The sequence below is a fragment of the Panthera tigris genome, chromosome C2 (genome assembly GCF_018350195.1).
Source record: "Panthera tigris isolate Pti1 chromosome C2, P.tigris_Pti1_mat1.1, whole genome shotgun sequence".
NCBI classification, from domain to species: domain Eukaryota; kingdom Metazoa; phylum Chordata; class Mammalia; order Carnivora; family Felidae; genus Panthera; species Panthera tigris.
Genome location: NC_056668.1, coordinates 47,076,678 through 47,093,941, shown reverse-complemented (window position 1 = coordinate 47,093,941; position 17,264 = coordinate 47,076,678). Strand labels below are relative to the sequence as shown.

The 17,264-nt window shown below is 36.7% G+C and overlaps 1 protein-coding gene across 2 annotated transcripts in view; it reads right to left on the bottom strand.

Annotated features, from left to right (window-relative positions):
• Window positions 1-17,264, bottom strand: part of COL8A1 (collagen type VIII alpha 1 chain) — a 149,365-nt gene that overhangs the window by 37,068 nt on the left and 95,033 nt on the right. For both annotated transcript variants that reach the window (XM_007095954.3, XM_042956417.1), the window contains one exon: window positions 15,585-15,704. The gene's annotated coding sequence lies outside the window, so the exon portion shown is untranslated. The remainder of the gene's footprint in view (window positions 1-15,584; window positions 15,705-17,264) is intronic.

Below are 17,264 nucleotides of genomic sequence, written 5' to 3'. Positions count from 1 at the left end.
TTTCATGGTGTTTATATCTTAGTGGAGGGACCCAGGCAATAAACCAAACCAGATAGTTTTAGATGGAGGCAAGGGCTATAGAGAAAAGGAACAGGATCTTGCGACTGGACGGGAGTGGCATTGATGCAACTTTAGACAGGCAGTCTGGGTGGGGACTCTTCTGAGGAGGCAGCAGTTGAATGTAACAAAAGAGCCAGCCACATGACACTCTGGACAGTGTGCAGGCAGAGTGCCAAGCAAGTGTCAAGGCTAATAATAGTTCCTTCTTGTGAGGATTAAATGAGTTAATATGTGTAGAATACTTAGAACAGTGCCTGGCATTCATAAATGTTAACTGCTTTTCATTCATTAAAAATTCATCCAGATTCCAGTGTCAGTGCTGGGTGCAAGGATTAAAGAGTTGCGTGGAGAGTCCCAACTTTCGGGTGTTCACTTCAGACTCTGGTGCAAGTTATTCTCAATCCGTGTATGGTTTACAGACCATGTGCATCTTACTCACTGGCCTTCCTTTGTCCCAATCCCCTCCCCCAACAGAGTCTAACTAGATAGGCTTGGGGACCAGATCAGAAACCCACATTTTTCTACAAGCTTGCTTCCAGTTGATTTTTAGGCACACTAAAAGTAGAGAACCATGTCCTAATGGAGAGAGTGTGACCAACTTGTGGTTCTCTTTAATATAGCACATGTTATAGCATCAAGGATAAGCAATTGCTCCACTGCAGAATACTTCTTAATACTCAGTAGCTTTGCCCAGTTTATGGAGCCATAAATATCAAGGAATTATGTTTCACAATTAACATTCTGTAATGGTTAGGCCTAACTTTTTTTGTTGATCTTGAGCTGGCTGGGGATGCTGTGTGTTTTGGATAAACTTGCATTTTGGCTACGGTTTGGAAGGTTTGCCTGACACTCTTAAGTGTCACTTAAAACCTGCCAAAAAAAATGGCTTTTACCTTTTAGGAAGAATGTGCCAACCAATGTTTGCCAAAGGCTCTTGTATTCTGGAAGAAATTCTACTTGTAAGTAAATTTGCCTTACTGAAATTCCTCCCTTGGGCTCCTCCATGTACCTATTTTTAAAGTGTAATGTCATCAAAAAGGGAGATGGGAAAGACTTATTTTATTATCTGTCATTGGATTTCTACTAGAGTGTATCCTGTTCATTTTCTCACTTTAGAATGACTTATATACACTTCTAAAAAAGCTTAGGTGCAAGGATCTCGAAGAACATTTGATACAAGGACAGGTTCATGCTCATTTACTCAAGGCGGAGTGCCAACAGCCTCTAACACCCAGACTGGATCCTAGGCCAGTCTATGCTGTAGATGAGATTTCCAATACTCTCCTATAGAGGGTTTGGTCTGTGAATGGATGAATCCCATTTAATTCCGTTTTAAGTTCTTATTTTTCTCCCTTTACTCATTTCCATCCATAGCTACTCAACAGCTATGGCCAGATAGAATGATGACAATGGAAAAAAGGCTGCCCTTGAGCAGGAGGTCAGAAGTGGTAAGGGTGATTAAACTGATGTAAGCTTAAGGCAAACTTGAGTCTTGGACATGGAGCTAAGAATCTTAGAATTGAGAGGGTGGTCCAAAAATCAAGTTCTGGAGCTGCAGCCTGTCAATTATTCAACCTTTTGTTTAACTCTTCAGGCTGGTAATCCCCTCACCAAAGAGTACAGAGAATAGGTGGGAAATGTAGACCACATAAAAACCACTGAAAGATAGAGATAAAGATCTGTTAATACTCAGTCAATGTCAGTGAATGATATAACTATGTAGGCAGTGAGAACTGAATTGCTACATCAGAGGAAAAGAGTGTGTTAGACAAGAATGGTTCCCTTTTGGGGTGCCTGGGTGGCTCAGTCGGTTAAGCGTCTGACTTCGGCTCAGGTCATGATCTCACGGTCCGTGAGTTCGAGCCCTGTGTTGGGCTCTGTGCTGACAGCTCAGAGCCTGGAGCCTGCTTCAGATTCTGTGTCTCCCTCTCTCTCTGACCCTCCCCCGTTCATGCTCCGTCTCTGTCTCAAAAATAAATAAACATTAAAAAAAAAAAAAAAGAATGGTTCCCTCTTGTCATTTTGGTTACGTTTCACCTGATACCATGGTTTTATATATATATATATATATATATATATATATATATATATGTATATATATATGTATATAAATAAATATATATACATACATATATACATATACATATATATACATATATGTGTATATATGTATGTATATATATAAATATATATATATACACAAATATATACATATATATATATACAAATAGAAAGAAGAGATTCCTTTCCTTCCTTAGCTTTAATCATTTATTCAGGCTTTTGTGTATTCATTCATTCATTCAGCGAGGATTTGTTCAGTGCTAAGTATGTGCCAAGTACAGTGGCAATTGCCGGGGACACAACAATAATGAAGACAGGCCCCTGTCTTTATATAGTTTATACACTATTAAATTTCACTGCTTCTTCTTCTACACAAATGATCAGAGCTCATTAGTATCCATCAGACAAGCCAAAATGTTGAAAAGGAGCTGTTCTCTCTGTATAAGTGGGGCCTGATAAAGGAATTACATTTCCTTGGACTTTGGTGTCCCTTTTGTTTTTTCTGCATATGAATCAAAAAATTTCTGTGTCCATTTAAAAACTACTGTTTACTCAGTTTTGGCTCCATCTCAGATTTACTGGTGACTTTGGCTAAGTCTTTGTACTCCAAAAGTGTTTTCTTGCTCTTATCAATCATGCATGGGTGATGTGATGACACTGTCCCCAAACTTTTGAGGCCGGGCTCAGTGCAACACAGCTGCCTGCGTGTTCAAGACTGTGGTTCCCACAAAAGAGCCACTGGCTCAAACCCAGCACATTTCTTCCCTGATTCCACTGTAACATTTCTTTCTCAAGAGTATAAATCTCAGGCCGATATTTAACATTCCTTTGAAATGAACCGTGGACTTGTACCTTGTACTTCTTGAGAGCGGGGAGAGCTATGCTTCCATTACTCATATTTATAAAACATGTCCTAAACAGAAGGCATGATTTCATAATTCTCTAGTTATGGGTTTTTGAAACTCTTTTACAAAAGAACATTTAGAAACATCACACCAGCTTAGGCTGCTTTGTCTAGTTTAGAATTCTATCTCAGAGTGGGACTCCATGTGATAGCAGAGTATCACTGTTGCTATACATGGCTCATTCTTTCAAAAGTGGTAACGTAGCTTAACGATTCTTGAATTTAAAATTCTGAAATCAGATTAACTAGTGTAATTAGAAGGTTACAAGGTTTAGGAAACTAATTCTACCTCAGGCTCCCCTATTTTGGAAAATGATATTACTACTTATCTAGTTGCTCAGGCTCAAAGCTTAGGAGATATTCTTTTTTTTTTTTTCCCCATCAAAAATTCTGAGAGTTTATGTAGCCCTTTTTTAAATTAAAAAAAAAGTGTTTTTGGTAAATGCATAATAACATTTTAAATTTAAGTTTTGACGTAATCTATGATTAAATGACATTGCATGATTCACAAGATAATGTTGAAAACTAATTTTATTTCCCTAGAAAATAGTTTCTCAGAGTTACTGCAGTTTTTGAGTACAATGTGATACAGTAGATCTCTAGAATTTATTCATCTTGCATAACTGACACTTTATATGCATTTGACAGCAACTTTCCATTTCCTTCTCCCCCCAATACCTGGCAATCACCATTCTGTTTCTGCTTCTATGAACTGGACTATTTGAGATGCCTAGGAGATGTTCTTGATTTATCCTTTTCTCACTTAGCCAATATATCAACAAGTTTTAGGACCTCTCCATAAAGATACATCCTGAGCCACTATTATTAAGGCACCAGCATATTTTGCCTGGACTGTTGTTACAGTAGTTTAACTAGAGTGTCTGCCTCCACTCTTGGCCTGAGTCTAATCTGCCCAGAGAAACCAGAATGATGATTTAAAGATGCAGACCAATAAAGACATCCTGTCAATACCCTCCTGTGCCTCCCTACTGAAGTTCCTATGAACTCTGAGTTGCCTCCACAGCCTGCAAGGCATGCATATTATGGCCTTGCCCTCTTCTCAGACACCATCTTGTTAGTCAATGTGCTCAGGCCAGTGGTCCCTTGCTATTCTGGAACAAGCCCAGCTGGCTCCCAGCCCTGGGACTTTCCACTCACTTCTCTTTGCTTGAACTCCCTTTCAGATCTCTACATGAATTGGCCTCCTTCAGACGTGTGAACAAATGTCACCTCTTCAGAGAGGTCTGCCCTGATCATCTGATTTAAAACAATGCTCTCAACTCTCTTGGTTGTGGTTTTTCTTTATTACTGGACACAGTATTACATATTTATTTGTTTTCTAGTTTATTGTCTTCTCTTCAACAAGATAGAATGTAAGCTCTGAAGGTGGAATGTCATTTCTGACCTCCTTCACCCTTAAATCCCCTACACTTAAAACAGTGCCAGGCACACAGTAGATTCTCAACACATGTTTGTTGAGTGAATTAATGTAGACTTTCTACTATGCTTAGGATCTAATTAATCTTCTAATTAATCTTTTTAATTCAAAGTATCACAAGGTAGTCATTTTGTGTCAAGGTTTTATTGTTAAAAGAAACTATAATTATGGGGCAAGCATAGACTAAAAATTGGGATATATGGACCCTCAATTATTTACTTATTTTTTGAAGCTTTTTAAAATTTCTGTTTCAATTTCCTTCATTGCTTTATTGCAAATAAAGTTGATAATAACACTTACCTAGCCTAATTCTGAGTTTGCTATGAGCATTAAATATATGCAAATATATTTGCAAACCTTGGTTTGCAAGCATAATTCGTTCCGGAAATATGCTAGTAATCCAAAGCACTTGTGTATCAAGGCGAATTTCCCCATAAAAAATAATGAAAACTCAGATGATTTGTTCCACAGCTCAAAAATATTCATATAAAAATGATTACAATACTGTAATATAATAGAAATAATGAAGAAAATACAAAATATAAGCAAAAATAAATTAATCTGCACTTACTTTTGAAAACTTTCATGGCTGGTGTGAGGGAGACGAGAGAGGAGGATTATTGTGTTGGATGACTTTCACTATCACTAACAGACTCACTGTTATTTATTGGCTCAAAGGAGTCTTTTTCTGCATGGGGGCCATTGTATATGCTCACACGGATGTTGACTACAGTATTAACAACTGTTATCATATACTGTATTTAATGTAACTGACAATAAGGCAGCAGAAGAAAGGGTCTCTATCTGCAGGCAGCCTGACCTAGAATGAAGCAAGCATTCCTAAGCTTACCCTTGAATGGAAAAGCAAAGGACTGTCCATAGGTGCTTTGAAGCAATGAAAAATACACTAGTGCTAGTTGTGGGTATCTTCTAACTTCCTGAAAAATCACTGATTTCTGCCAAATACCATGGCCTGAGACCAAGCATCCGAACATAGGAAACAATCACCCACAATCCCGCAGTGAGAGAGAGAGAGAGAGAGAGAGAGAGACAGAACCATTGGCTCAGTTGTGATCATGTGGTGTTCAGCATCACATACTACTTGTGTTGCAAGACATTGCTCATTTATCAAGTTAAAATTTATTCGAAGTGTTTGCTTGTCTTGCAGAACACTCACTCGCAGAACAAGTTACCCACAATCCAAGTTTTACTGTACTTGGAATGAGATAAAAATCTATTACAGTGAGATAGTGATATTTTACTTCACTATATTTTAATTATTACCCTTTATTCCTTGAGCTCTGTCTACATGTTTATTTTCCTTCATGATCAAGAATCTTTATATCAGCATATCTTAGCATATTATACATACACAATACAAAGAAACCGTTAGTACTTTGTTTTGGTAACCATTCTGTACTGTTTGGCCTATTGAGGTAAGAAATGGTTTAGTAATGGAAGTGTTAGATAAGAAGCTAAAAGGATTAGCAGGGACCAGGTTTTTAAATCCAAGCAAATCTCTGATCACAGAATTTGAAGTGAAGGGGGTTGAACTTCAATCCACCAGCAAAGATGTGAGCTTCCTGCCCTTTGGTGAGGACTCTTGGGAGGCTGGAACAGGCAGGGATGCAGAGTTCGGGCACACAGGCAAGTGCATCCGGGAAGAGAAGTGAAGCATTGATCTACTTCACTGCAAATGCCATGAGTGTTATTATTTACTGCTAGCACTGCCGGACAGTAGATCAGAAGATCAAATCTTCTGTCCTGGCTCCTTTCCCACATGTAGGACCATTTAAGAAAAACCAAACTGGTCACTGCCCATTGCTTCCACATTTCCTCTTGTGATCACACACACTGGATAACTCTTAACTCTAAAATCCAATCTGATTTTAAAGAATCCCCAAAGAATGTAAACTACATTTTTTTTTTGTACTTTATAGATGAAGAAAGTGGAGCCCAGAGAGGTTGAGCAAGTTGTCCAAGGTTGCATAACAAGTTGGAAGTTGATTCTAAATTGTTGCTCTTTTTGTTGCATGACAATGTCTTTGGGTGGGTAGAAGCATTTCTTTATTTACATCAGTTGATTTCATTTGGAAGAATCAGAAAAAACTCATTGCTTCAGTATGTATTTTATGAGTTTTTTCCCCAGATAATTGACTTGGGCCTGATAACTATTTACAGGTAACAATTGTTTTGGTAACTATTTTAAACTGCCAACATAAGAGAGGCTGGCTAGAGTAATCTCTCTCCAGGAGCTGTCTAGGTTCAATTCCAGCTGTACACGTTACTGGTTGGGCAGCTTCAGGCAAGTTTCTTAATTTTTTTGTACATTGTAGTTATGTTTTCTTTCTGGAAAAGTGGGGATAATAATTGTATCTGTCTCATTGGGCTGCTGTGTGTAACAACATATATAAAGTATTAGAGCAGTGCCTGGTACACAGTAAGTGCTATATACATGTTTATTCGCATAGTATCTAGATATAAATGTAAATGATGCCAGAGTACATTAGAGCTTATTCTTAGGGGTTCTCATCTTGAATATAGTTTCATAACAAAAAAGCAGTGTCCAAATGAAAGCAGCATTTCATTGTTGTTTCTAGATGCAGTAATTCAAAACCATCACTAGATGGCAATTGTAATCCATTGTGACTTGAGCAGCAGCAGGATTCAGTGGATGGGTCAAAACCCACAATCTATTTTCTGTGCCTCGCATGCAGCACTGTGAACTCAGGCTGCCTCTTCCCCACAAGATGGGCCTTAAACAAAACTGTTACGGTTAGCAACGTTTGCCTTCTGAGTCCTCTCCCAGGACTCACCCACAGGCTCTCAGTCCTCCTGATGGTAGCCTCACAGAAGCCTGGGTTCACTTGCCTCCATCCTACTGTGAATTTGCATTATCAGGAGTGCTGTCACCAAGGTGACTATGGGACAGTGTCACAAGATTAGAAGCTTAATTAGTGGTTCTCAAAATGTTGTCCTTCCACCTGCAGCTTCAGCATCAACTGGGAACTTGTTAAAATGCAAATAACTAGTACCCCATCTCAGACCTGCTGACCAGGAATCCGTGTTTTAACAAGCCCCTCCTGATGATTCTGATATCTGCTAAAGCTTGAGAACCACTGAGATGAACCAATGTTTAGCATCATATAAATGTTGGCATTGGGCGGATCCTCAGAGAATATTTTGCACAGCCTGTTCATTTTGCCGAGAAGGTAACTGAGTCCAGAGAAGTTACATGAGCTGAAGACCACAGGGTTAGGTTTGTGGCAGAACCAGGTCCCAGGGTTTCCAAGGTCCATCTCCCAGCTATTCCCACCCTTACCCAATTTTCCCCTCAAAACTAAGGTCGCTAGGTACACATTCTAGACCAATCCCTACTCATGAAGGAAAAATAACTTATCTTTTTATACAGGAGTGGGTTCATTCAATTGACATGTCTACAGGGATAAAAAAAAAATGGAGTGTGACGCATTTTCAGTTCTATGTGTCAGTGTGTGCGTATGTGTGCGTGCGTGCATGTGTGTGAGTGTGTGTTGGAAGTGAGGGAGGATCAAGTAAAAAAAAAAGCCACATTCTCAATGGCCAGGAGAGGCATATGTGCAGGGTGCCCTGGGTAACAGAAGAGTGCAACTAACACAGGTGAAGCGATTAGGGAAGATGCCTAAGAGGAGGAGCCTCCAGAGCTAAACTTTGGGTGATGGGTTGGAGTTCAGCAGGAGAAGCAAGGAAAGGACATTCAAAAAGAGAGATCAGCATAAGCAAGGGCATGGGGCCATGAAACTGTGGGGAATCACAAGAGATTGGTCTGATTGAGGGAAGTATGTATGTGGAGGAATTGTCATGTCAGAAATAATAATAATATTACTACTATTAGCAATAGCTGACATTTACTGAATATTAACTGTGTACCAAGTACTGCACTAAACATTTTACATATACTATTAATTTAATCATCAAACAATTTTATGAGAATCTACTCCTATTCCTATTTTATAGATGACAATAGAAACACATGCACTGTTCTATTTTCCTTAAAATCAAGGATTACTATTTCTATTTCTTGGCCAGATATTGAACTTGGAAAAAGAGTCTTGATATTTACTTGTTCCAGAATGTATATAACGTATAGTAAGTATATAATTTGAAGATGAGAGGAATATGTTTTTAATAATAAAATTTTATTATAAGCATATTTTTCATAAATGCATAAAATCAGGAGGCTTTTGACAGCGTGTCTTTTTTAACTCAAGGATTGAATGTCGCATTACTTTCTGGTCTATCAGAAACTGTGGAAGTAGCCAGTTTCTCATGATAATAGACTATTTGTGTCAGAAAAGTGGCAAAGAAAAGCTCATTTCAATTATTTGACTCACTGAAGAAAGGAAGCTAAGTAACGAGTGAATGATCTGGCCTGCTATCATTGGCTTTGCTATATTTTTTATTTTTGCTGTATAAGCATTCACTATGAATGTGCTTTTCACATATTATATGGATATTAGTCGATACTAGTATCTCTCCTTCCTTGTATACGAGTACCCACCACCAAACCAAAAACTCACGTTTTAAAGTTCTCGTAGGATTTGGAATACCTAGCTGTTCCTAGGTAAGCTTCCAGAAATTCTTGGATTCTTTGTGATATTTTTCAGTGATTTCATCTTTTTTCCTGAGAAATTAATTTTTCTGCTCCTTAGTTTTCTCATCTACAAAATATTGGTATGGGATGAGATAATCTAGAAGTCTCCTTTCAGCTCTAATGGTCTGTGGATTTATGATTTAATGATTAAATGGCACACAAAGCACATTTCTGAGTTTTCTTTGTAGTAAAGTTTTCGTGTTGTTTCCATGAAAGAAGTTATCAAACCAACTATTTCTCCCCGAATTTTTAACTGGGATGCTTAGAATAGCTCTACATTTCCCTTTTTAGGATCACTAAGACCTTATCCAGCTCAAAGAGGTGATTATACGATATATTCCCATATGGCGTTTTATACATCTCCGGGCTAAGAACTAAAGGCCAGTTTGAAGCAGATGCCACTGGAAATGATGGATGGCCAATTTGTTTCAAGGTGGAAGAGGTGCATCTTATATGATGCTCTGCTTTTCTGATTGCTGCAATAACAACTTAGAGTTCATTTTATAGCCTTGATCTTTACAGTTGCGTTCACAGAGGAGGCTAAACCACTTTCTCAAGAAAATCGAGAAAACCTAACTCAGTTTTCACCTTTCTTGTCTAGAGAACTTGAATAGTCCACACTTTGCTTTACCTTGAATCAAAGGAAGTGCAATAATCCCTGAAAGGAGAACCTATGAAATGTGTTATTATTTTGAAATTTTGTGATTGAGAAGAAAACTTGCATTTCACTCCTCTGATACGATTTTTGCCTGTCTTGATTGCAGTCAATTTGGAGTGGATTACAAAAGTTTTTCTTTTTACTTATTATAAAAGCAATGCGTGTTTATTCTGGAATTATTACAGAAAAGTGTAAATAAAGACATAGAGACACCTAAAATTCTGCCACACACAGTTGGCTATTTCTTTTTTCTTTTTCTTTTCTTGTAGATAAGCAAGAACATTAAGAAATTGGCAACAAGTTCTACATTATATTTTGAAACCTTCTTTTAAAAATTAATATATAATTAGCTAAGTTACACAATTTTTAATCTCTACCCTCAAAGGTAACATATTACTATCATTGTATTAAAAGTTATAAAATTCTTTAGTTTTCACTTTTGTCATTTTCAGTGCCATTTTGATTTCAATCCCTTTCTGTTTGTTTTCATCCTCCTTTTTCTAGAATGTATTTAAGATAGTTTCAACCCACTTTCCTCTAAATGGGTATAATATATAGAAGAAAGCATACCTCTGAAATTCATATCACATTGTTTTGGAGGGTTTTGTTATTTTTTGTTTTGTTTTTAAAGTTTATGTATGTATGTATGTATGTATGTATGTATGTATGTTTGTATGTGTGCATGTATGTATTTTGAGAGAGAGAGCACAAGAGAGTGAGTGCAGGTGAGGGAGGGGCAGAGAGAGAGAGGGAGAGAAAGAGAATCCCAAGCAGACTCCTCATTGCCATCGTGGAGCCTGACTCTGCATGAACTCATGAACTCATGAACTCGTTAACTGACTGAGCCATTCAGGAGCCCCTGTTTTTTGTTTCTAACATGAAACCTTTGCATTATAAACAATAGACAAGCTTCAATACCTGCCAGCAGAGCCATAAACATTTCTGTTACAATATATAGGAACATATTGTAACATAAGTAAGGTAACAATTTTATTGCTGCCTTTAGAAAGTGAACAGTAACTCCTCCTTCATATCATCTTATTTATAAGTATGTATTTTTCAAAAACATGTTCACAAGCCTACCAACTTGTGTACTCTTTGAGGGCAGAGCTCTGGTCTTATTATCCCATACTCCTTCAATGTCTAAAACTGTTCCCGATCCATTGTGTTTGCTGGATAAACATTTGTGGGGTTGAAATGAATTAAATGGAATCAATTCCAAATATTTTAATACTTTTGTGATAGGTTGCATTGTGATTTCAAATAGCATTGCAGTAAAAGGCAGCAATGGTTAAGAGTTTAGCTTCTGCTCCCTTTTGCTAATTTTCAAATCCCCAAATGAGATAATCTTGGTTTAACTCTCAGCATTGTGCTGAGTGCACATTAATCAATGCCAAGTAGATGTTAACTTTCAGTGATTTGGGCTATTTTTTACTGTAATATATACTTTTCTCCCTAATAAGAACCCGTTTTTTCCTGAGGACTTTCTGTTGGATTTTTCAAAATGGGAATAAGCTACTTCTTTAGGGATTATATATAAAATGTCTTAAAGAGTTGGTAGGGGGAATAAAATATACTGTATTTTATGCTAAATTTATATATAATTACTATTTTACATTGCCTATATCACCTAATACTCCAATGTCTCATTCACTCATAATGTTTAATGGGAACATATTTTAAAATAAATGTGTTACAGAGTCATAAATATAATTTATAGTTCTTTCCATGGTACTTTTACTCCAAGCCTTTCAAGCATCCAGCAAGTCTAACATGACCCTTTTCAATGAATGAGCAATTTGAGGCATCAACTAATGAAGTCTGGATTTTCCCCTGTATGTGGAAGATATATGAAAATGACCAAATTATTGATGTGAATCTGCATTGCTCTAAGTCTGACAGAATATTTGGAAATTTGTCTCAACCACAACAAGACAGGTGCAAAAACAAGCCTAGTACTGTGAAAACTCTGAACAATGGAATTCTCTAGTCCAGCTCTGTCCAACAGAAACAATGCGAGCCATTCAAACATCAGAAACAATGAGAAACATGTATTACTTCACATTTTCTAGTAGCCACATTAAAAAATTTTAAAAGAAACAGGTGAGATTAATTTAATGTTTTATTTAACTCAAGATATCCCAAATATTATCATTTTAATGTGTACTCAATATAAAAAGTATTGAGATTTTCCATTCTTTTTTTCTTTTTTCATTCAAAGTCTTAGAAATCCCACATGTATCTTACACTCATAATACATCCCAACTGGGATTAGCCACATTTCAAGCACTCAATCACCACATGTGGCTCATGGCTACCATAGTGGGCAGTGCTGCTCTTGTAATTTCAGCTTTGGAGGCACCAGAGGGCGGCAGTGTGGTGCAGAGGTAAAAAGACAAGGACCAGCTTGGAATCATGTGTGCCTGTTCCTGGCTGTGACATTGGATATTGAAGTGACTGTGAACAAGTGATTTAGTGTCTCTGGGTCTCAAATTTCTACTTTCTGTAATGGAGGTTGTTAATAATTGCCATACTCCTCATAGGAGGCTGGGTGGAGATTAAATAAGATATTGTATGTGAAAGTGCTCTGTTAGATCATAAAGCACCATACATATGTAAGGCATTATTACTCCTGTTATTGTAGATTTACTCTCATGACTTGCCCAAGGCCACATTCCCAGTTGGTAGGAGAATCAAGGATAGAATCTGGGGCTTCCGACTTCCAGCCATCTGCTTCAACTAAAGGCTGTTTGTACCAAGCTAACTTTAAGAAACAAAACAAAACAAAACAAACCCCAAACCTTTTTATTAAAAAAAAAAATAAGGAAGAGGGTGTCAGTAAGAAGTAAATCCATATTAAATAGGGTCTTATTGACCACTGTTATAATGCTCTGAAGTTAAAATTAAACATACAGGATATTTATATACTTATAAATCAGAATTACGACCGTTAAGGATTGGACTTTATTGCTGTCATATAACATAAACCCCCACATTCTTCAATGTTTCAAACAACTTCTAAATTGAACTGTGGTTTCCCCACTCGATTTATCTCCCAAATATAGTACAACCACAAGAAAGCCTTTCTGTAGTGGGCCTGATTAATAAACCAGATATGGATCAATTCAGCACGTTTTCCATGGATATTTTTGGTTACAGATGTAGCTCATTAATTCCCATGTGCGAGACACCTTGCTAGTGTGAATCCAAGAGACACATTAATCTCTAAACAAAAGTGTGACTAATTCAGTTCACTTCATACTATTAAAGTGCTTGCTGTGTGTAAGGCACATCAGGTATTTCAATGAGTGAAAGGAGTTTATTTCTATGATAATTGTCACTTAGAGATATTTATTATTTAAATTGAAGAAAGTATGGAAATTACCTACCAAAATGTCTATGACATATGATTCAGTAATCTGTATTTTCAGAAAGTAAAAAGATGATCTGAAGGATAAATCCTGATTACTTTAAAATAATTTTAAGGGGCGCCTGGATGGCTTAGTCGGTTAGGTGTCCAACGTGATTTTGGCTCAGGTCATAATCTCACAGTTTCTACTGGGCTCTGAGCTGACCCTGCAGAGCCTGCTTGGGACTCTCTCTCTTTCTCTCTCTGCCCCTCCCCTGCTCGTGCTCTCTCTGTCTCTCTCCAAATAAGCAAACTTAAACAAATTAAAAAAAAAACAGACACAAAAATATTTTTAAAAGTGACATTCTTTACCTTTGAAGGGCACACAGCAGATTAGCTCTCACTATTTCCATTTTTCTAACTGTAAGTCAATCGTGGTTTTCATATTTACACTTTTTTGGTTATTTTCTACATTCCTTTCAAATGAATTTCTTCATAGAACTTTAAAACCACACAAAATATTTAGAGCTTTACACTATGTGAAATTAGGCACAAACCAAGTTCATTTTCACTAAGAAGAGACACATTCAGAAAGTTCTTTATTCTTTTTTCTGTCAAAATTCCTTCTTAAAAATGAGTTTCAACTGGTTATTTTTATTAGAAAACTATCATATATAAGCTTCAAATCTGCTGACTTGATGACTGTGCTGAATAAATGTAATTTCTATTTTCATTTGCTGAATCATTGCTGTTGACGATTGAATGAAATCATTTTTTTGCGTAACCTTTACATTTTATTGCTTTTGCACCCTAGTTTAAAAACAAAGCTTAATTTTTAAAAAGTTCAATAAAGTGTATTTTTGATATTTCCACTATAACTTTATAAGCAATTCCTCTCCTCTGCCCTATAATAACCACCTCCTGCATTTTTATGATTTAGTTTAACATTATTATTGTAATTTTTTACTGGGTGAGCCCATCAATGTCCTTGGCAGCAAGATTTTGTTACAAGAAATCCAGAAGCTGAGCCTGTAGTTGATTGCAACAATTATAAAATTTCTCTGGATTGAGTTCAGAGCCTTACCCTGACATTATGAATGTAACAGAGTCATACCTCCTTCATCAGCTTTTCCAACATACACGATTGGTTTCAGTCCTATAAGCTGTTGCTTAAACGAACATATATTTTTTATTCAATGGTTTTGCATTATAAATATTTCATTTGATTAACATCTGGCTTTGATGGAATCCAGCCAAAATAATTAAAGGTACCTGTAGTAAAAATATGATACCTAAGGAAAATCATTAACGTACTTGCATTTCTTCAAAAATTCTGAATGAATTCATTCTAGACAGGATGTGGTCATGTGGCATTAAGGCCAGATGCTGTGCTTTTTCTTTTTGTTCAAGTACACCTTGAGCACAATGTAAGAATCTGAGGAATCTCAACTATTTACTCTTTAAATGACTAAATAAAATTAAATAGACTATGAAAAGTCATTGTACCATTGAATATTAGGAAATAATGAGTTGGGTGTCCAAAAGTCACACTTAAGACCAGGCAATGGTAATAAGCATAGGATGGCTGGGGATACTATGAGATAATGTCTACTCTTCAGAAATGAATGGTATTTTTCTTTCCAACTGAAGTTCAAAAGTTAATGATGTGCTTTATATTTTAATTGCTTCTACTAAGAGATGAATTAAGGGATAAGAAATACTGGCATGTTGTTGTTTTTAAATTGTGGATATATCAATACTGAATATGAATAAAACTGTACGAGATATATCACGCTCTGTTTCATAGATCCTAGATTGTTGTTAGGAAAATTTAGTATATGTCACTTCAGTCATCTGAAAGGAATCATTTCTTCATTACAGCTCATAACTTAAAACTATAAAGTATCAGCCAGAAAAAAAAAAAAACACAAAAACAAACTTGGCCCAATTAAGAGTAATTCGATAATGGTAGGAAAGCACATACAGACATGATGGGAGATGATAAGATTATTTTAATTTTCCCGTTTGCACTGGAATTATTTATTTTACAAATCTCCAGATCTTTTATTACTTAAAACCCTCTGCTGAATCATGAAAAGAAGCTTAAGTTAGCAATTTTCCTCTGCAAAACCTAGCTGCTAGCATCTGGTGAACACTTGGATACCCAGTCAGGTCCTATGGAAATAATTATTTTAAGACTGTATTCAACATGCCTGGGCTTAAAAATCAGCTAGAATCAGACTCTGCACATGTATTTTACCCTGGGGGATTTTAAAGGCTGGCATTAGTAGCCGTGGTCTCAAGGCTCTTGCAACAGTGAAGACGGGGATGGGACACAGGACCTGCAGGCAGGCCGGATACACCCCAGTTCTGCCAACCGCCCCTGTGTTCCCAGACAGCAACATCCTTCCGTCTGCACTTGGCCCATGGACCACCCAGCAACGGGCCACTGCACTGCCCTCCATTGCTTCTCACACTTACATTGAGACTTGGCCGGCCTGAGGAACCGAGAACCAGTGTCCTTGCTTGTGCCTTCCTGTGGCACTCTTGGGGCTGATTTCTGTCTCTTTATTAGATGCTGCTTCACTTCCTGAACAGCTTCTGAGGTAGAGAAAAGAGGATGCTTTTACTCAAATGGGAGACAACAAGAAGCTGAATCATTATCAAAGTATATTGTTTTGGGATCAAAGGTGAAATTATATAATAGGAATGTATAAATACACACTTCAAAAAAAAATTGCTATTATTTACCAGAATGTAAGTGAACTGTTAGGAGATATTAGGGATCCTTGTATACAGACTAGAAGAGAATAATTTTTTGTGTTTCTGTGTATGCAAATATGCACTTATTTATTTTAACACATACAGTATATAGAATTTTTGTCCAGATAAGCAATCTATTGTATATTTTTATTGCTTTTCATGGTTATATTATGTGTTAAGTTCTCATTAATTTAATTCCCATTGATACACATTTGAGATAATTTAGAAAGGATATGGCATTTGCTATAGAGGAAGAAAATTTATGAGGAAGTAATGCCTGAGGGAGAAAAGTTAGATTTACTTAAGAAAATTAAACTTTTCCAGCAACACATTTCTATCTAATTTGCATAGAACAGTATTTGAGTTAGAAATTATTCTTTGTTATTTATCAAGTCAGATCTGATAGAGTTTGGCAACACTTTTGGGTTTCCATTTGACCTTTTGCTGTAATTTAATTAGCTGCATATACTTTAGAAATCATCTGTAATTTCAACTTTTCAAATCACGTGGGACTTCTCTCCACTTAAAATCAATTTTCAGATATTTAACTCTGTGTTTTGGATAATAGGTACTCTTTATTTTATTTTGGTATATTTCATAAGGACTTGGTTAGGAAATATTCTCTACACTTGTTGCTCAAATAAGATTTAAACAGGAGCAACTTCAGAAATTTAGATCAATAATAAGATTGGTTGGTCAAGAAATAAGTGCAGAACTGGGTATCCAGTTCAAAATTTCTGCGATGTGATATAAATGATATATTCTGGAGTAGTAATATTCAGTAAAACTTTCTGTGATCATGGAAATGTTACATATTTCACTACTCAAGACGGTAGCCACTAGGCACATACGGCTGCTGAGTTCTTGAAAGGTGGCTAGTATGATTGAGGAACCGAATGTTTAGTTTTATTTCACTTTAATATTATTTGAATGTGTCCTTGTGGCTAGTGAAGGATATAGGTCTAGAGTTTTTCTGTATTCTCTATTTAACATGAAATGAAGAAGTACCTGAATGTCTTCTAGCTGTTGAATGTCTATAAAACATGTGTCCCCAAAACACAAGGCTTGGGCTCTGATGTATGCGCACAGGCCTGATGGCTGGATATAGCAACATTCTGAACTTTGGTTCAACGGGTGGATATTCAGACAAATAAAGTCTGGGTTAGCCATATGTGATTTGAGAATGCTTTGTCTCTAGAAGGCCATGGGATCTCAAATTATCTCTAATAATAAAGTTCAATGATGGTAAATGGACTCAAGGGCTTGACTTTTCTAGTTCATTCCTTGTATGGTGTGATTGGCAGTTAATAAAGAGAAATATGAGGGAGATTCTGCACAAACAGCGGCTTCCATGAAAATGAAACTCTTCACAATCAGATTGGGTAGGAGGAAAAGGCT